The 22044-nt window shown below is 41.3% G+C and overlaps 1 protein-coding gene across 2 annotated transcripts in view; it reads left to right on the plus strand.

Moving 5' to 3' along the window:
• The window catches only part of LOC109037984 (angiogenic factor with G patch and FHA domains 1), a 60402-nt gene that overhangs the window by 32764 nt on the left and 5594 nt on the right, over nucleotides 1–22044 (plus strand). The window lies entirely within an intron of this gene.

The raw sequence follows: 22044 nt of genomic DNA on the forward strand, positions 1-22044 counted from the left end.
AAAATGATTAAACCTCCTTTATGTTTGTTCTTTCATAATATTTTCGTTCATTTCTTATAAATGTAAGGCCTTTTTCACGCAGAGGTATAGGTTTACGGAACATAACTTTCGCGCCAAGTTCCGTAACTTTTTGCTAGTAGTGTTGACAGGGTTTTCGCAAAAGATGTGTCTTACACGAGTAAACGCGTCTTATTCACTCCACCCCCTCTGGCACGTTCACTTAATGATTTTTATTGAAGTTTCAGAACGAGTGAGAAGGGGGCGGTAAGTAGGTAAATCCGGCCCTGATGACGTCATCCACCGTGTTATTCAAAGGGCGATTTGTCCTTTGATATACGACGTAGAAATTTACTGTTTCAATGGAGTGTACATTTTTTTGTCAGGCCAAAATAATGACGCAACCATTCAGGAACGGTTTTTTTTTCAAACATGTCTCGATCGCAAGACTTACTTCTTTGGGTTTAATCAGTTTTCTTTGACCTCTCCATTTGAGACATTTTTCGGTAAAAGAGTGTATGAGACTTCTAATGCTGCTAAGATTGAGCAACATACTTCTCCAGATGTACGTAACTTGTCCGGCAGTTCTGCTATGAATTTTTCCCTGAATTTGCTTCGAGTTTTTCCTCACTATTGTAAGGAAGTAAATCGGCTGTGAATGAATTTTATTTGCCACAAACGCTGTAAAAAATTGCACAATCTTAGCAGCATTGCAAGCTTTATACGTTCTTTTACCGAAATATGCCTCAATTCAGCAATCAACTGGGAAGGGTTAACGACAAATTCTTGAAAAGTGAGGGGGAAAATGGATAAGTCTGACAATTTGACTGTACAATGAAAATTTCAGAAAAGGTCGGTGAATATTCGAGTCGACCCCAGAACTTTTTCGCAATTTTAATATTTCTCTCCTAAATTTTAATTAATATTTTTGGAATTACCGTTTGAATTTTATTTACCGGAGAATGGGAGTCAGTTTAAAAATGCCGCAAAAGGTCGAAATCTCCTCCTGTGCGACTGTCTTTTTACATCTCAGGATCACGCGTCATGCATGACGCATCCAGTTATAAATTAATTATTAGAAAGAACGTTCAGTTGAAACAAATCAATGATATTTGAATGTTTTTTTCTCTAGTGTAAATGTCATAATAGCCAATAAATTGTGGAGAAACAAACACATGTACAGATTTAAAAAAAAAAATCGGCGAATAGGAACTATGATCAGTTACATTTTTTAGGGCCCGCATGGTCTGCCTGTCTCTAGGTAACTCATTGTTGATTGCATTAAATCTGCATCAACTGGAAGTTTGCCTCCAATTTCACGGAATAGACAACCAGCATAACGAGGTGCGCGAGTAGTTGATCTTTTCGAAAAGGATTCGGATAACTTACCAAATGGTCAACGTTCCATATCAACAGTGAAAATCGATTCCCTCATTTGAAGTTCGTTTAAAACAAACGATCAAACAGTTCTATCGAATCCCCTTTCCACGCGTAATGTATATTCACTCTATAGCTTTAGAGTGGCAACTGCGGCTCTCGCTGTAGCGTATTTGCGTCTGCTCAATACTGCCGTGCTAAGGAAGAACGCCGTATGAACACTCGAAAGTTGCCAAATTTCCCTCGATAAAGCATGTATTTTGACAACATTTATGCATATTTTCCCTTGAAATTTTCAGATATTTTAGATTAAATTGCGTACGAAATTTTCTGAAAATTTTTGAAAATAATCTTCACAATTTTCCCAGTAATTTTGGTTTTTATCGGAGGAAACTTGGCAATGTCTGAAGGCTCATACGGCATTCTTTCTTAGCACGGCAACGGTGGCCCTTGTTGTATTACCTGCTCCTAAGCATCGATAAACTCACGGAAGATTCAGTTAAGTACGCATCTTACAGCAATTATTTTCCATAGCCGTAAAATTTCTCCTTTCACAACAGACTGATAGACAGGCTAATTGTGTTAGACTTTTATTGGACCTTTTCGTTGGTCTGTTTCTCTCTCAGTTTCCTTGTTAGATGTTTCTCCTACCTTTTCCTTGTTTGCTCTCCGAGAGCTTTTATTGGAGGAAAGACAAACACCTCGTCTAGTCGACAGACATTACGCCCTGGTTTTTAGACCAAAGAATTTCACCTGGAACCTAGTTGTAACAGGAAAAATACCTCAGTGTCGAAATATTCAAATTTAGTTACTGGTACACCGTTCTATCGAGGAGTGTTGTGTAAACATTTTGTCGCAAATAACGTCCAAAAATTTCGAACTGAACCGAGGTTGTGGTTGTGGCGGGACGTAGTTGTTAGCCTCTAGAAGTGCCAACCGAGTCGCTTGGATCTAGAGTCCAGACTCTTGAAAACAATGACAAGAAAAAATACTCTTAATTCAATCGGATTTTTGCTTGAATCAAGAGGAAATCCGCTTACATTACGAGGCTTGGTTCTCGATAAGCAAAAATCCGATTGAATCGAGAGTATTTTTTTTTTGGTCAATGTTTTTAAGAGGCTGGACTCTAGATCCAAGCGACTTTTTTTCTAGTGGGCCTGTTACGCTGAGGAGTTATTTTTTCGTAGTCAGCACTCAGTAGGGGCTTCATTTGAGCTGAGTAGCATTTTAGCTAAGAATCTTAGGAGGGTAAAAATTCGGAAGAGGCGAAATTTACTCGGTGATTGTTCCCTTGCCCTCCCCACATACCTGCCCAGGACGTTCAGTGAAAGGCGAGGGATTAGAGAATTCGCAATCATGGAATCTCGTCATGCGTAGTCAAAGATTTTTTCTTAATCACCAAAAACAGTCAAGACAAATTCAATTAATGTCACCAAACAGAAAGTGGGGGATTTTGTTAAGGCAGGGAAAGTCAAGAAAAATTTAAAGCACCTCGATAAGCGTGCAGGCGGAAAATTTATCCGAAAGTTTATCCAACTTGCAACCATATTTAAGTTGTCTTTGTTCCATTTTTTTTATTAAAAAACCCAATCACACGCTGGACATAAGTATGGAAAATTTTACCAGAAGTATTGTAAATTCTACATGATACATTTCACCAAACCATTCCAGTCAGTAGCGGACAAATCTGCGTATAGAATTCTACCGTGCTTAGGAAGAACGCCGCATGAAAAATTGAGAGTTGCCAATTTTCCTTCGATATAATGTTCATTTTTTAGGAAAGTTATGAATATTTTTCCTTGAAATTTTCAGGAACTTTAGGTGACATTGCGAACAAAATTATCCGAGAAATTGGAAAGAAAATATTCATACGTTTACCAGGGAATCCGTGTTTTATCGAAGGAAAAACGCCGTATGAGCCTATCTTCCTTTAATAAATCACGAATTTTCGGGATAATTCGTAATCGCTTTTTCTTCAATTTTTCAGATCATTTTGTTCGCATTTTTTCCTATGTTTCCTGAAAATTTCAAGGAAAAATATTCCTGTCTTTCTTCAAAAATAAACATTTTATCGAAGGAAATTCGGCAACGCCTGGAGGTTCATACGGCGTTTTTTCTTAGCACGGCAGAATTAGCCTGCGGTCTGGACGCCGACTAGAAATAGGGCGGCGCTCTGATGAGACAGATCACAGCGCGGTTTAATCCCCTGATGGATGACATTAGGAGGGTCACGGGGTCAACTGGTGGAATCAAAAGAGGTCTAATTGAATTGAAGTGTGTTAGCATGTCAATGTGGCATTGTTGTGTGGCAGAGAGGGCGCAGGACCCGAGGTATCGAGTGCAGGTCCTCAGTACATGAACGGCTAGACAATCGGGGCAGTGGACCTATTCGGACTTTCGGTGGGCGAAAGCTCGAAGTTCGTCGGCCGAAAATGAGTAGAATCCCGTAAAACACGGTGTTTAGGATAAAAATAAAAATAAAACATTGTGAAGTCGGAAGGATGGGCGGCAAGTAACGACAGACTCTGGAAAAACTTGGGAGAGTCAGTAGATTTTATTCAAGCGTAGAAGCTCAGGAAATCGTGTAGAAAATTTAGAAATTTTCGCTGCATTTTCTTTAACTGGCCAAAGGATGTGTCCCATTAAGGAGGGTGTTTTGGCCCTAACTTTGGTCAAAAATTGAAACAGCTTAGAATAATGTCATGTATGGCATACATGACATAATGTACTGGCGACTACCTTTGAATATGTTGTAATGGGTGTACTAAAGATTAACATATTCGAATATAAAAGTGGTAGTCGCTTGTGCTCATACATAAACAATCTAATTTAGGACCGAAAATGAGCAATTATTCGAGAAAACTGCAAAACGTCACTACTTTGCGCTGGTAAATCAGGCAAAACTCTTTCAAAAACACCTCAAAGAAGGATAAGCTCTCACAGGGTCTCTCAAGCTCTCAAAAGGAATCACGCCCACTTTTACATTGCTTCTTATGCAGCTTCGACGAGCACACCCCATATTTCTAACCTCCACATAGGTCTGTTTGGTAGAAATACGTCCATTTATCCAGCAAAATCCAATTTCTGGGGAGGAGGCAAGGCTCCCCTGGCCCGATATTAGTTTCGCTCATGGCCGAAACGGTCATTGATTCCCCCCTCTTAAATCCTCCAATACTTGCGAAATCTTGAACATCTTTAGCCACCGTGTCTATTGCATCCGTCCGATGTGCGGGGAATGAGAAACGTATTAAGGGCCCAAATTCAAATTTAATCACTAACTCCAGGCTGCGGTTCGATTGTTGAATCGATATCGAATGACCTTGATCGATAAATAGCATTGTAAAGATAGGGATTTATCGATCAAGTCCATTCGATAACGATTCAACAATCGACCCGCAGGCGGTCATTCGCGTGCGCCAGTGATGGTCGCAGAGTGGGCAGTTCTCATCGGAGTAGGTCTTACTCCTTTCCTGGAATCAATTTCATCCTGTCTCACTTCGAAAGGCCGGACTAAGAGCCTCCTCTCGCCTTCTCAGAAACTGCGAGTCGGCATGTTCGATTACCTAGAAAATCGAATAATCGATAATCGGTAATCGAAACATCGATCAAGCGATTAATTGGCAGCGAAGCAATCGATTTTTCAATAGTCAATAATTAATCGATTTTTTTGGAATGTGCGAAAAACGACTAGTTTGACAACTAAAATTGCTTGAATGTTAGATTATGTGGCACGTCGAGAAAACGTTATTTAACGTAGACTCAAACTGAGTAATCGTAAATTAACAATCGATCAGACGATGAATCGGATGACCGTTAATTGATAACTTTAATCAAGTATCAAAGGGCTCGATTAATCGATGATCGGGAAATGCTTAAGAGCGAGTTGGCAGGGGCAGCGTAATGCGTTTGCAGAGGTCAGCCGAGAAATTTGGACGCAGATCGGCTTTGATTTCTCCCCGGAACTAAACCCTTAGGCTTAACTGAACTTTCGCGGAGTGCACGGACCACCGGGCAAGGTTAGAGCCCAACACTAAGAAATTAGTGGAGGCGGTAGTCAAATTGGGATTCGAAGGCACTGGTTTCACGTGCGTTAGCGAACTACACTGGAAAAAAACACATTGGATCTAGAGTCCAGACTCTTGAAAACATTGACAAGAAAAAATACTCTTGATTCGATCAGATCTTTGCTTAAATCAAAAGGAAATCGGCTCAAATTAAGAGGCTTGGTTCTTGATTTTAGCAAAAATCCGATTGAATCAAGAGTATTTTTTCTTGTCGATGTTTTTAAGAGTCTGGACTCTAGATACAATGTGTTTTTTTCCCAGTGTAGAACAATGAGCAGGTAAATCCACTAAGACCGTTGCTCTCAGAGAGCTGTATGTGACATTTTTCCCTTACTGGTAAAAATAAAACTGAAAAGTTATTACCTTTACCGATAACAAGCGAGAAGTTGGTATCATGGAGAATTTGCACAAATTGTCTTATTGCTGCATCTGATAGTGCTTACGAAGCTGCGTTGGCAGTATTTTTTATGATTTTTGTCCGACATGGGAAACTCTAGACAAATTTATTTAAAAGTGAGAAAATCAGCCGCCTTGTGGTGTCATCATTTCCTATTTCAACGCATATATTTTAGTAAATTCGGTTAATCGGTCATATCTCCTCTAATAATGGTTAATTTTAGGAACCTAGGATATCCTCGTGCTCATTTACCCTGCGGTTTCTTCTGAAACATTCACAAAATTTGAGACACCTGCAAATTCTCAATTAGAGTGGTGAAAATACATAGTTACACTCACTACGGAGCGTTCATAAATTACGTAACACACTTTTTCGGCATTTTGGACCCCCCCTCCCCCTTCGTAACATTCCGTAACGCAGCACCGGAACCCCCTTACTAATTTCGTAACGCTTTGGGAACTCCATCTTCCTTCAGTTCCCAAAAATCATGGGAATTCGTTGAATGTATTTGTATAGCTGGATAAAATTTGAAGTATCTTCCATGATAGCATGAAAATAACGTCGAGGGAAAAATTTCGAAATGAGAATAATACGTTCTGGATTTTGTGGGTTGTTCACCAACTCAGAGGGTTACGTAACACTGAAACGACCCCCGCCCCCTCGTAACGCAGGCTGATCCCCCTTCTCTTCCCACAGTTATTTCGGACTTATTTAACATGAAACACGTATGTTCGTGTAATTTGTGTAAGGAAACATACCTCACGACAATTTCTACTTAAAAGCTCATCGCCAAACGATAGTGCAAAGCTTATGGTATGTATAAAGCCCCAGAACTTATTCTTTAAGACACTAACAGTAAGTACGCTTTCTAATTCATCTGGAAGTACGAATTTTCGACCTAACTCGACGTAAAACCAGCAACGCATAACTGGACTACATTTTGCAATTTGGACCTATAAATCCCGGCCCAGTTTTAAAACAACGTATGTGCCATTAGTTTCTCTATGCACATAAGTGTTTTTCCAGAAGAGCCAGAATTTATAGTTCCAAATTGCAAAATGCAGTCCAACTGATCGAGTCAATCAGTGAGGTCGGACGTCAAATTTTTGACTATAACTGCAAATTTTGATGTTTATTTCGTCACATTTTAAACTTTAAGGGGTTTCCCTGGTAGAAAATTTCACGAGGAAACCAATGGAGCCACTTTCATAACTTCAAAATTTTGTATGAACGGAGTTGTGAACTTTTAAAGTCTCCAAATTTTGCCCGACCTTTCCAATTGACACGATCCACTGTGCGACGAGGCGTGAATGATCGATTATCGATTTTCTCCATTTTTTCCAAATTTCATGAAATTTCGTCGAATTTCACGCGAATGAATTGATGAAATTTTCCATCTCTATATGCATTTGTGCTATGTGTCCTTTTTATCGAATGGTCCTTCGCGGTAATCACGCCGAACTTCGTCGATCATCGATGCCAGTGGCGTGGCTTAAATGATCGATTATCGAGATTTCCCCATTTGAAGCTATGTTAAAGAATCGATTATTAATGTGCTCGTTGCGAGCACCCTGTCTAGCGATATTTTCCCATAGGTTTAAACGGCAGATCAATCAATATATCGCAAAGCACGCCACGCCACCGATCGATGCCGGTCCCGTTTTAAGCTCTTGCCCACCGTGCGCGGGAAGTAGGCGAATTAAAGCGGCAAGTTTTAAAAATAGCCGCCGTTCACCGTTGCCGGATTTCGTCGTTTCGGCACATGAGCCGCCCCAGCACTGCCGTGATAAGGAAAAACGCCGTATGAAAATTCAAGAGTTGCCAAATTTCCTCCGGTAAAATGTTTATTTTTGAGGGGAGCCATGGATATTTTTCCTCGCAATGTGCAGGAATTCTAGGTGAAATTGCGAACAAAATTATCTGAAAAAATTGAGGGTAAATATTGACTCATTTCTCCGAAATTTTGTAATCCACCGATGAAAATTTGGCAACGCCTGAAGGCTCATACGGCGTTTTCCCCTAGCACGGCAGAGCAGGCCGGATTATTCTCGAAATTTGGCAACGTTGTCGAGGAGGTGCAAGCGAATTTATTGGCGGGTCGGGACCCGGGGCTCGGTCAGGAAGGAAGTGACGGAATTCCTGTCGCGGTACAAATGAGAAACTGAATCATTCGCGTGACGCGGGCGGCGGGTGCACTCGCGGCGACAAATTGGCCCGCGGACCGACCGCCCGACCGGACCGGTCACCCGCCAAATTGCCGCGATTCCCGAGGAATGGAGATGTTGCATGCGTGAGGAATTTGCGATTTGACTGTTGATTCTTGTGTAAAAGTTCGCGAGAAACACGATGGTGCCACTGGTTTTCTCTGAAATCAACTTCCAAGCTCAAGAAAAGCTCTCAAATTGAGGCCAAAATGGAGGGGATATCCCACCCTACCCCGTGAGTCCACCTCTACATCAAAACAAACTCTCCGTGCAAAGATAGGGAGCAAATACATTGACAGGGTTGCCGTGTTTCCAGTTTTGGAGTCCCCAAATAAAGTGGCAGCCCTGTCAATGTATTTGCTCCCTATCTTTGCACGGAGAGTTTGTTTTGATGTAGAGGTGGACTCTCAGGGTAGGGTGGGATATCCCCTCCATTTTGGCCTCAACTTGAGAGCATTTTCTGAGCTTGAGAGTTGATTTCAGAGAAAACCAGTGGCACCATCGTGTTTCTCGCGAACTTTTACATAAGAATTAACAGTCAAATCGCAAATTCCTCACACATGCAACATCTCCATTCCGCTCCTCCGTTTGGGACGAAGGAGTCTTTTCTGGACGAGTTGCGTTCAGAGACTATATCGTCACCTACCGGACAAAGTATCACAAGCGCCGTGCGACGAATCAAAATTTCCGCCATTTTATTTTTTTACGGGGAAATCGTTCAACGAAGCTGTCCTAAATTTCACTGAATTTTCTTCGTGCTACCGATAAAGTTCCGTGAAATTTTCGAACACATTCAAGTTACAATTTTTCTGTTAAAAAATGAAATGGCAGCGGCAATTCCGTGTTTCGCGCCGGCTGCCCGCCTGCCACGGCGCATGAAGCAACTATTTCACACCAGAGGTATTGCACAGTATCATACGAAACTGAAGGCGCTCCAACATATTAAGAATGACAGGCATCCTTCAAAAGTACGGAGCTTTCCTCGCAAAATAAATCGCAAGATACTACGCCGGCATAAATAAAAAGAGAGCGGCAGTCCAAAAACTCACTAAGTCTTAGCATCCGTAGTTGGTAACATTCAGTATACACTTTATCGCCTGGCTGTTGCTTAGTCACCATCGGCTATAAAAGGCTATAAGAAATTGTGTATCCGGCTACAGAAGCTATTGGAAATCTTACAGCCGGCTGTAGGTCTATGGTATTTTGGAACACAGATTCTACTGCCAATTTTTACCAGGGTGCACTAGGATACTAAAGCTTAAAATAAAAACGCATATTATTTACGCGGATTGTGAAGGCAGGAATTAATTTCGGACTTTTCCAATGCGTTCATTATGATTTTCGAGCCATTTTCCATAAGAAACAACTCCTCAATTTGCTCTAGCCGAAGTCTGTAACAGGCCCATTTGCGTGGCTGGTTAGAGGCATTCAATGGCGAGGCGTGAATGATCGATAATCGATGCGATACTTCCCCATTTGTAGCTATGGTAAAGAATCGATCATCAAAGTATTCGTTACGAATATCCTGTTTATCAATCCTTTTTCGTTGGTTTAAATGACAGATCTATCGATCTCTCGCAAAGCACGTCACACAACTGGATGTGTTTCTATTAAACGGAACCATGTGCATTATGACGTGAGCCCTGTTACGTATACATTCTTATCGGTCTCAGGGCTCATGTCTTAATGCACATAGTTCCGTTTGATAGAAATACGTCCAACTGAAGGTATTCCACCAGTAAGCGCCACACCTGTGGTAATTCAATTGAAGCCACAAAAGTCTCTATTTATGACTGTTGACCTTGGACCCCCCCTCCCCGCCTCCCGGTCAATTTTATAGCGTCCCCTCCCCGCCCCCCTTTCTTCTTCCCTGCCCCCGCCACCAAACCCTCATTGCACGAAAGTTTGCAATTGCACCAGGAGATACTCAGCGCATGCATTCGCGATGACCGATCCGAGGAGGTCTCAGTGCCCATAAAGCAAGTCTCGCGCTCCTCACCTGAGCTAATATTTGCTCCAGTTCGCGAAAAGAAGTAAATCACAAACAAAAGCGAAAATGAAGAATAATAAAAAAAAATTGAGTCACTAAGACGTGGCGAGTTGCGAGGAACGTGGAGGTGTGGATTTGTGGGATGGGCCGCCCGCCACACGGAGGGCCGGATTTTGTGTGGCAAAGGCTTAGGATCTCAAGACACTCGACGAAATGTGAGAGTTAGGGGTGCAGAATTCGTCACCTCCCGACCGAAGTATCACAAGCGCCTTGCGACGTTTCAAAATTTCCGCCGCCATTTTATTTTTTTACACAGAAATTGTTGGTTGAATCAGTTCGAAAATTTCATCGAATTTTATCGGCAGCGCGAAGAAAATTCAGTGAAAGTTTTGGATAGGTTCGTTGAAAAATTTCTCTGTAAAAAATGAAACGGCGGCGGAAATTTTGAAACGTCGCATGGTGCTCGTGATACTTTGGCCGGAAGCTGACGATATTGTAGTTTCGTCGAAGTTATCGTTTATTTGATTTACAGCGGAACCGTCATTGAGGTTGCTGCAACGGATTTGGGAAAATAAACAAGCAACATTTAAGTCTAGTTTAGCTCCTTGGCGCAAATCTTAACAAAAATAATCATTACTATAAGCATTAGCTCTCTGACCCCATAAATTTTCATTTTTGTCACAGTTCGTTCCATCGTCCACGGAAAAGACAACTGAGCGCTGAGCCCCAACACTTTAGGTAAAATAGCATCAACTAAAGACAATGATTGTGCTGAGTCCTTCAGCTTTAAGGTTCAGCCCTACAGCTTTAGAGCTGTAGGGCTGAAGGGCTCAGCACTATCATTGTCTTTAGTTGACGCTCTTTTACTTACAGTGTTTGGGCTCAGCGCCAAGTTGTTTTTCCGTGAACGATAGAACGAACCGGGAAAAAATGATAATTTCAGGATTGCCACAGAATTTGGGGGATGAAATTCCCTGAAATTTCCCTGATCTCCACCGGACCTTTGAGTAAAATGTCAATCCACGTATCATCCCCTCAAAAGGGTGTTACTTCGACGTTACCGCCCGGGTGATTGTATCTCCTAGTTCCTTTTACCAATGAATGATGTAAATTTGTGCATCAATGACTCCAAGTACATAGCCGATAAAACTGAGGTGGAAAGAACCATAATATGCTCTGCCGCGATGTCGATAATGACATCAGACTGGAGAATTTACACACAAAAATTTCATTGCAACATCTGAGAGCGCTTTTTGAGCTGAGTTTTCAGTATTTTTCATAATTTTTTCTGAAAAAGGAAATCGGAAAAAATAGATTTAAAAGTGAGAAAATGTACCGCCTTGTGACGTCATCTGGTGGCATTTCCCATTTAAAGACATGCATTTTAGCAGATGGTTTATTTTGTCATTTTCTCTCAAATAATTGTTCAACTTAGAAACCAAGGATACCTTCGTGCCTAATTTCCCTTGCGGTTTCATTTTAAAAATACAATTTACAAAAGTTCAGACGCCTATACATTCTCTAATGGATTGTTTTCAATCGGCCTGATCTACATTTGCATTGAACTCAGAAACTTTGCGCACGTACAAACTCCATGCAAAGAAAGAAACTCAAAACATACTCTTATTAAGTAGGAAAAATCAGGAAACTCTGGTTCGATTAGTCAGAGCTTCCCCTTGAATAGCCAGATAAATACGCGATCCCACCAAATTTGAGTAATTAGGTGCAACGTTTTTGCGGAGAACAACTTTTCGGATCATACATAAAAAAGCAATGTCATTATCATTTTTATAAAAAAATTCAAGTATTTATTTCAATTTTTTATTTTTTTTCTTCTAAGAAACCCCTATTGGCATCCCACATAGGTTAAAAGTGATTCCATGCAAAAACGGCCTGAGTTTCAGGCCTGTGAACACATAATGTACTTCTTAAATCAGTCGTTCTATGCAAAAATGGCCCCAGTGCACCCTCTCTCTGTCTGTTATTTCTCATTTCTAATAATATCTTTTTGTATTTCAATCGTACCAACTTAAACTTGAGGATACAACTAATTTTTAAACTCAGCCATTGCCATACCTGATAATTTGACGAATTGGTACACAGTAAAACATTCAATCGCTGCTTTGTGGTACCGCGATTTTACACGGAGAAAAAAACTTCGTAAGTGGGACCCGAAGTTTAGGTCATATGGATCTCTGAAGTTTTCAGATTGAGCATCTGAACACTTAACACACTTGGATCATACATCTGAAACTTCAGTTCTTACATCTAAAGTACTTTGGTTTTCACATCCGAAAAACTTTGGTTGTTGGTTGTTTGGTCGAAGTACTTCAGATGTAAGAACTGAAGTTTCAGATATGTGATCCGAACCTTGACAGCTAGACCTAAAGTGTTCAGATGCTCAATCTGAAAACTTCAGAGATCCATATGACCTAAACTTCGGGTCCCACGCACGAGGTTTTTTCTCCGTGTAGTACTCGAGTCGTTTTTGCACCTAACTCCTCAATTTATTTATTTTATTTTATAATTTGTACAATTGAGCCTCTGGCCGAGGCTATGGCACACGTCATATTCGGTACATGGTTCGGTACATTTCGACCATGATAATTGTTTTCCTCCCGCAAAAATCTGAACCTACTGTGCGCTCGCCGCTCGGACGGTCCGTCCGCTGAGTTTTCGTTTTATGGCGACACGATCTTATCACTTTTATGACTTATTACTTACTTTGTACGTGCCCCGTCCTCTCCCCCCCCCCCCCCCCTCGCGGCGCGGTCCATGAGCGCGGACGGCTGTGCAAAGTTGTAGCCTTAATTATACGACCCGAGAAAATCCTCCGTCAATAAAATTGCACTGCGAAACTGCGCTTTAAACGACACCGTTGCGTTAAATTAATTGCAATTTGCACCGGCTCAGCGGGGCTCATGCACGGCACACGGAGCCCTTAAAGCTCGAGGCCACCCTTTCTCCTCTTGTAGTCTCGCAAAATGGGATTCCTACTTGTTGAATGTCCATTCAGGGTTGCGACGGTCCCCCAAAACCACTTAAATTCAGGGATCAGCCGTAGAATGTCGACCGTAGTCCGGGAATTTTTTTTAGGATGGCTGCAGTCCCAGAAAAAGCAGCGGGCTGATCATCGAAATTGATAGACAAAGCTATAGACAAAGAAGACATTGGGAGTATTGAGCAATTCTATTTGTTGAAATGGATGGTTCCTGAGACTGAATAGTCGTGTCCGCTAGTGAGACTTGTAAGCTGTAAGTTAATAACGGGAAACAGATAGAATGAGTTGAGATCGTTAGTAATCACCATATTTGACCAGAATGATGAGGAACCTACCTGATCGACCAAAAATAGCCAGAAGTGACCAGAGTGACCATCAGACGTGTCTATAATGACATTTAGACATGTCTCCTAGTGATCAGAAGTCTCAGTAATCATCAGAATGACCGAAATGACTAGAATCGGCCAGAAATAACCATTGACCAGGAATGACCAAAATGACCAGATTTTACCATAAATGCCCGGAAAGACCAAAAATATCTAGAATGACGAGAAATATCCATAAATTACCAGAATGAGTAGTTGTAAATAGACAAGAAAAAAAACCACTAAAAACGTGGCCCGAACTGTATGCAACAAGGTGGTAAAATAGTATTGGGCCCACGCTATTTTGCGGGAAAACAAGGACAAAAAGTTCGAAAATTTCACAAAATTTCTTTGAAGTTTTTCGCCTTGTTTTCGCCGCAAAGTAGTATGGACCCAGCACTATTTTACCACCTTGTTGTAAGCAAATCCTCAATGTCGTCAATAGGTATACGTTGTAACCATCGGTTCTTTACCATTGAATCTTCACGTATTCCTGCTTTTTTCGTTAGTTTTTCTGCGTGTTGTCGCTCCAATGACGTAAAGGCGTATTCAATTTCCCCGTGAGCCTTTTTCTCCATATACAACCACGCTTTCCATGGCTCACGTGGAAACCGAGATACGTCGTCACGTCAGAGGCGCGACGATGTGAGACAAGGTAGATTTACACAGGTATGGACAGAACTTAACAACTGGCCTCTGATTGGCTCTCCAGCGGCCCCTTAACGTCAGCCATTTTGAATGTTTTGATTATTTTGATTTATTATGTTCGGTTTATCGTTTGTCAAAATTTTGTGGGATTTTTTGCACAATTTTGATAATGCGATATTAATTTTAACGTTTAAACGCACAAACGTTTGAATGTTAATTTGATTGTAATTTAATTAAAAAACGGGCCCCTTAACCTACGTCACGTAGTCATGTGACACGTACTGAGGCTCATGGGAAATTTTCAACTTTTCCATACCTGTGTAAATCTACCTTGGATGTGAGGAGTGACGACGGGATAAAAGTGCATCTCGTCGGTTGCTTTGAGGACACCGTGTGCCTGGCGCTAATTGCCGACTCAGTCAATAAAATCCCACGATTTGAAAGGCGGTCTTTGTTGCTGGGTGCAGGCGGCGCATGCGCTTGTGCAGGTGAAGGCGAACCGGTACGGGTCGCTCCGTATTTGTTTAACCCTTCGCCGGTGTCGGCGCGGTGACGTCACCGCTGAAAAATCCACCTGCCGGGTCCCCGAGCCGGAGTGCACGGATTTCGCTGGGTGCAGCGGCGCACACTGGATCGAGTTCCTTAGAGAGGTCGGACATGAAATTTTTGACTAAAACTGCAAATTTTGTCGTTTATTTCGTCATATTTTAAATTTTAAAGAGTGCTTCTTGACGAAAACTTCACGAGAAAACCAATGGAACCACTTTTGAACCTCAAAGTTTTGTATAAACGGAGTTATGAGCGTTTAAAGTTTCCGAATTCGGTCCGACCTCTCCTTTTGACTCGATCCACCGTGCGGCGTCCTCGTCGGCCGTTTTGTTATACTCCTCCGCGTTGCCGCGTTATCGCGTTACCATCCCGAAGATACGGGCGCGGGGTTTTTTTTGAAATGGAAGGCTTACGTAAGACTGTAGTGTTGAAAATTTTGAAGTGAAATTCTGTGTCGGAGTCAATATTGCACCGGAAAACCCCGAGTGACATGAATGGCAGGTTTGCTGGCGGTCTGGAAAAAAGGGAAAATCAGGGAATGTCGGGGAATGTCAGGGAGTTCGTGGAAAATATCAGGGCATTCGTGGAAAAAGTTAAGGGATTTGTGGGAAAAGTCAGGGAATTTGTGAGATGAGTCAGGGAATTCGTGGGAAAAGTCAGGGAATTCGTGGGAAAAGTCAAGGAATTCGTGGAGAAAGTCAGGGAATTTGTGAGATAAGTCAGGGAATTCGTGGGAAAAGTTAGGGAATTTGTGGGAAAAGTCAGGGAATTCGTGGAGAAAGTCAGGGAATTTGTGAGATGAGTCAGGGAATTCGTGGGAAAAGTCAGGGAATTTCTGATACAGCTACTAATCCTGAAACATATCACTTATCCTCCAACTGTTTACACTTTCTGCGGTCATTTTTAAGGCTTGTCATATTGTCATCTTTCACCCAGCCACCGAACGCCTTTTCCCATGATTCGATCTCCAAACAAGGAAATTTTGTCCAAAGTTTAGCGAAAGTCATCGTATTTATAGAAAAATAGTAATTTTGTTCCAAGGTTAGGGAAATTCAAGGCATTTGGAAGTTTTGGAGTCGGGGAAAAGCAAAAATAGTCAGGGAAATATCAAGGAAAGGGGAATTTAAAAATGAAGAAATTATGGCTGGAATATGTAGCGAAATCTTCTCTTCTTATGGAGTGATTTACGCTTTTACGAAGCGGAATCTACTCTTTTTGCGGGTTGTTACAAACTTTTATGGTGGCAGTTTCACTTAGCATTGATACAAAAGACTGCGCACCTTTAATTTACACTTACAATGTACACTTTTTTACTTACAAGAGACAGCGCCTTTCATTTGTCTAGTTGAGAGAGAAACCAAACACGTAATTTGGCCTGGAGCGGCGCGGCGCAAAGAGATATGATGACGAGGACTTGAGATGAAAAGGAGAAGCCCTCGACGCGGCGGTCGGCATGTAACACTTATTAGCGCCTACGAGACTGCATGAATACTTCACGCATTGCGTCAAATACAGTACGGTCAACAGCGGTCGGCGCGGCGTGAAACGCACAGCGCCTACAAGACTACATGAATACTTCACGCATTGCGCCAAACACAGTGTGGTCAGCGCGGCGCGGCGGCGGAAGTTAAAATTATTAAACCACATTTATGTTTGTTCTTTCTTAATTTTTTAGTCAATTTCTTACAAATGAAAGGCCTCGTCCCCACAGAGATAGGTTTACGGAACTGAACTTTCGCGCGAAGTTCCGTGAACTTTTGCTAATAGTGTTGACAGGGCTTACGCAAAAAATGTGTCCAACACGAGTGAACGCGTCTTATGCACCCTTCTCCCTCCGGTACGTTCATTTGATGGTTTTTTTGATGTTTCAAAATGAAAGAGAAGTGGGCGGCAAAATACAGGCGGCCCATGGGCGGCAAGTAGGTAAATCCGGCCATGACGATCAAGCTCCCTCCTCCCTAAGTCTATTACGTAATAATGCTAAACTCAGGAAAAATGCCGTATGTGCCCTCAGACGTGCCAAATCTCCTTCGACAAAATACGAACTTTTAAGGGGGCTTGTGGATATATTTCTCCCGATTCAGCAGAGAATTTCATCAGCAATTATCAATCACAGTCATCAATTCATCACAGGCTGTGCAAAATTTCAAAGAAAAGTATTCACAACTTCCCTTCAAAATGTATGTTTCTGAGGGGAAGATTTCGCAACATTGAGGTGTTCATACGACTTTTTTATACAGTGCACGGTAGAGTACTTATATGACTCAAAATAAATCGGACCACATTTTTAGATTAAACGAGTTGGAGGTATTTTTTTAGTTCAACGACTTGGAATTTTGGATGGAAGAAAATGTATGCGACTTGCACATTTTCTGCCTTTCAAAATTCCAAGTCAAGGAAAAGTATTTTGAGTGTTAATTTAGGGATGAGGGTTTATGTAACATCGAGTCGTATATTTGGAGGGATAAAACCTGACACCTCTTTTTCTCACCTCCGTTTTGATGTGGCTGAATTCTTTGCTGCTGAACTTGGTTCGATAAGTCTGTTGCACCCAAGAGATATTGCCTACCGCGTAGACAATTTATCAGGAAAATTGTACAAAAATTACGTCGGGTGTGTAAAAAGTGTCTAAAGTATACTCCTTACGCACAGTTTGCGTTTTACGTTTTACAGAGAACTAAGCGACACTTCGCCTCGAAATTTTTAGTTTATATTCTGTATAATCAATAGAAAATTTGTAGAAAGTTTCTAGGCGATATGTTGTTTAGCTCTCTGCTAAAAAACACAACAGCAATGACCAAAATGCGAAACTACATAAGTTCATTGTTGTGTTTCAAAATTACTGACTCTATTTTATTTTTTTCGAGGAGAAAGAACCTATAACTGTACAGCGTGAAATTTATACAGAATATTCTGCTGACAGGGAAAAAAAATCAAAGAAGTTTTTTTGAAATTACCTTACCTAGTATTCCCGAGAAGGAATAAAGTACGGCAGGGAAAGGTCCAGTAACACGATCAAATTGAGCCATCAAATTGGGCCTCTCATTGGTCGCATCCTCACCTCAGGTCTTTTTCCACCAATCAGAGCTTCAATTTGATGGCTCAATTTGATCGTGTAACTGGCAACGTCCTAAACGGAGATACGTGGTTTTGCACTTCGGCCACCGAAATGATAGAAAATTAGGCAGCGTGATTTGCAGCTAGGCTATGGTTCCGGACAAATCTGCTAAAGTAACCTTCTATGCATGTCTTGATCTTTACTTGAAAGATTGCGTTTTAATAATGCAAAACCTCTCTCGCACGCTGCCATGCTGAGGAAGAACGCCGTATGAGCCTTCAGACGTTGCCGAATTCCCTTTGATATAAACGAATAGAGAATTTGCAGTTGTCTGAAATTTGATGAATTTCGTGTTTAAGTGGAAACTACTGAGTGAACTGAACACGAGGATACCCTTGGTTCATGAATTGAACAATTATTGGAGAAGATATGACAAAATGATCTAATCTGCTAAAATGCGTGTGTTTAAATGGGAAATGCCGCCAGATAACGTCACGAGGCCGTGCATTTTCTCTCTTTTAAAACTATTTTTAAATTATTTCCCATTTCAGGAAAAAACCATAAAAAATACTGTGAAATCAGCTCTTTAAGCACTTTCACACGAGGCAATAAAAAAATTGCATGCAAATTCTCCATCGTAAATATTTTTCTTCCAATTTTTCAGAGGATTCTCCTCGCAACATAGTCGAAAACTTCAAGAAAAAATACCCTTTAATTTCCTCAAAAATGAAGTTTTGATCACTCGGAATCCGGAAACCCTCCAATGTTCATACGGCTGTTTTCTTTAGTACGACGGTATGGAGGGGGGGGGGGGGGGGGAGGAGAAAAATTGCAATCTGCAAAATCGCGCAACCGCGGGGCGAGTGAGCGCACCCCGGGCCTTGGGTCCCGAAATCCGGGCTCGGAAAGAATCTGCACCCAGTCTTTAATTTTGCACCTATCGGCCGCGAGGAATCGAAACCGGTCTTGCATGGGATTCCGATCGTTTGTGTCGCTAATTTCTGCACTCGCCAAAACCAGACACCGGTTTTTTTTCGGAAACTCAACTCGAGCATTCTTTCCCTCGTTTTCCTCCTCCGGCTCTGTCGACATCAACGCAGTCTTAAGGAAAAACGCCGTATGAACATTTGAAAGTTGCCAAATTTCCCCTAATCAAATACTTAATTCCGACAAAACTTATGAACATTTCTCTCTAAGATTTTCAGGTACTACAGATTAAATTCTGAACAAAATTTTCTTAAAAAATGGAGAAAAAACACGGTCAAGTTTCCCAGATAATTCGTGTTTTATCGAAACAAATTTGGCAACGTCTAAAGGCTCATACGACGTTTTTCCTAAGCGAGGTAGATCGCCGGCTTAAAAGCCGGCTCTGACTCACGCGTTCGTCTCGCGGACGTCTTTCCGCCGGAGAAAAACGCGTATCCGCATAGCATACACATGGTGGATACGCGGTTTATGACCGCCGTTCTCCGAGGATTAAGGAAAGACGCCGCATAGCGTCTGGGTCAGCTTCGTGGCCTTTTTATTGCCATTTTTTGATTGCTTTTATTCCGCAAGATGCACGCCTTTTTTCTCTTAATACTACAAGCCAGTCTGACTCCGAGAATTTACATTTTCCCCCCGAGTTATCGTCGCTCTTTTGACGTAAGCACGTATTTCAATCTCCACGTGAGCCCTGGTTCAAATATAAATCCGTGCTTTCTGGGGTTCTTGCGAAAATCGAGATACGCTGTTACGTCAGAGGAGCGAGGTTATTTCTGGAGATCTACCGGGCCGATTTCCATGATTTTTCGGCAATCGGCGAGCAATGATCCACGGTTCTTAACGCCTTTCATGCGCTTGTATTTATTGTCGAATTTCCACGTTCTTGAATAAATTTCGATGCCGGGAAATTGCACTACTGTCCTTGGAATTCCTCGAATTTTACGTCGCTCGGTTCATTCGTAGCGGCGGATTCGAAAATGTGTCCCTCTATTTTTTCAGTACTGAAACTTCCTCCACTACCTCATCTCCTTATTTTTTGTTCACTTCTTGTTCTTCTTCGACTGAGACCTCAGCTCTGTTTTTCTAGCCCTTACTATGTAGAAAAGTGAGTTTTAAATAAGTAAAACTTTCAAATTGTAAAATTTCGTCCTTTTTTATATCTGTTTGAGTTTTGATACTTAATTAGTAGAGAACAAAGAAGTAGCACATAAAGCTGTGTAAAAAGGGAATTTCTATTTCTCACCGCATTTTTTGAAGCCTTTAAAATTTGTTGCCTATCCCCGGAAGCATACTGGAAGAATTTTTCGGAAGTCCCTGAACAACCCTTGATGAAGAGTCCTCAATTTTGGTTTTGGGAATCGAGTTTTTAATGTATGAATCATGCTCTAGGTAAACTTGCGGTCTCCTAATTTTCGAATTAAGATTAAGGTCCTGAGTATCGCGGAGCGTCCCTTCTTTAGAAATTGGGCCGCAAAGTTATCTCTGGTAGATCGTTGAAAATCAATAATTTCGTCCGAATGAGAATTTCTGGCAAAAATTTACCCAAAGAGTCGAGGGAATATACTGCCGTGCTGAGTAAAAACATCGTATAAGCATTGTATAAGCGAATAATCGTATAAGCGAATGTTGCCAAATTTCTTCTTGGAAAATATATATTTTTGAAGAAATTTTTTAATATTTCTCCCTGAAATTTTCAAGGAGTTCGCTATTATTATCTATTTATATCATTTAATATCCATAATTAACACATGTAAATAGATACCCTGTAAATGTAATGTGGTAGTGGTGACAATATGTACTTTATCCAATAAAGTTTTTTTTTAAAAAAAAAAAAAAAAATTTCAAACTTTTTAGATCAAATTGCGAACAAAACCCTGGGAAAATCTGAGGAGAAATTTTCACAAATTTTCCTGAAAATTCGTGATTTTTCGAAGGAAATTTGGCAACGCCTGATGGTACTTACGACGTTCTTACTTCGCAAGGCAGTATAGGGATGAAACTTAGAATGTCGGACAAGAAGGAAGTCTATAATTCTAACAACGATCATGACGGGTTTCCAGCTGAGCTTAAAACACAAGTCTCTGCCACATGGAGACTTTGCTCGTTAATTTTAACGGGCTCGACAATTTTTTTATGCTTTGGGAGTGCAACAGTTCCTGTTTCTCCATGCTTTTAAGCGCCGGAAACTAGAACGAAAAAATCCGCGAACACTCTTCCAGGAACCTTCTTAATGGTTCTTTAAAGTTCGAACAGTAACTTCGCATCTGCACGTGCCTGTATGTTTCCCTATTGAGATTTCTCGGAAAAGTAGATTTCATCCGGACTCTTCCTTAGTTCAGAATTTTCCCCTTAAAAGGTCATTTCGGGGCCGCATGTGAATTTATTAAGGCATTTTCTGGGCTTTCGAGTTTTTGTGCTAACTCTCTAACATTTCTTACTCTTAAAATGTCCTTAACGGTGTTCATCCGCGATCAAGCTAATGTCGAATGAATTGCCATTTCAAAGGCTTTGGAGATGTGCCGAGAAAATCCATCGGTTCCGGGTAGTGACAGCAAAGACGGGAGTTTTCCGAGAAGGCGGGAGAGTCAACATTGCCCTATAAATTAAGGACATAATTCAGGATTATCCTTTTTAATCTCTCCAAGCATTAGCAGGACTTTGCGGCGGGGCATTTGAGGTATCGGTGACATTGAAATGGATCACATACCCGCAACACCTTTGCACACATTTTCAAGAGCGAAATCGAGTCATTCTCTGCAGAAATGGCGTTTAAGTTTTGGAGTGATAAGAGACAATGCCTTTTTGAGACCCCGTACTGTTGTCCTCCCTACAGTATAGAAGTCGCTGTCGAAAGTCAATGCTCAAATTCGCCCAATGATGACTGATGAACAGAGAGATGAGCAATTTCTATAGCCATCCGAAACTAATTTGTTAAATCTCGCGTAAGAAAGTGCTCATTCCAACATTCATCAGTCATCATAGGCCATACTGGGAAAAAAACACATTGGATCTAGAGTCCAGACTCTTGAAAACATTGACAAGAAAAAATACTCTTGATTCAATCAGATTTAAGCTTACATCAAAAGGAAATCCGCTCAAATTAAGAGGCTGGATTCTTGATTTAAGCTTAAGTCCGATTGAATCAAGAGTATTTTTTCTTGTCGATAATTTAAGAGTCTGGACTCTAGATCCAATGCGTTTTTTTTCCCCAGTGCAATTCTGATTTTTTGTTCAATAAGTTGCACATCATTGCATATCATCACCAGGCGAAAACTAGAGTTAATCTCGCAACTGTCTGCCTCTCTTGATCACATTGCTTAGATAGTTACGTAGTGCAGGGCCTCTGGAATATGTTTCCTATAGGGGTGTTGCTCAGAATGTGCAAATAAGTACATCCTTTGCAGCCGAAC

The sequence above is a fragment of the Bemisia tabaci genome, chromosome 8 (assembly GCF_918797505.1).
Source record: "Bemisia tabaci chromosome 8, PGI_BMITA_v3".
NCBI lineage: Eukaryota > Metazoa > Arthropoda > Insecta > Hemiptera > Aleyrodidae > Bemisia > Bemisia tabaci.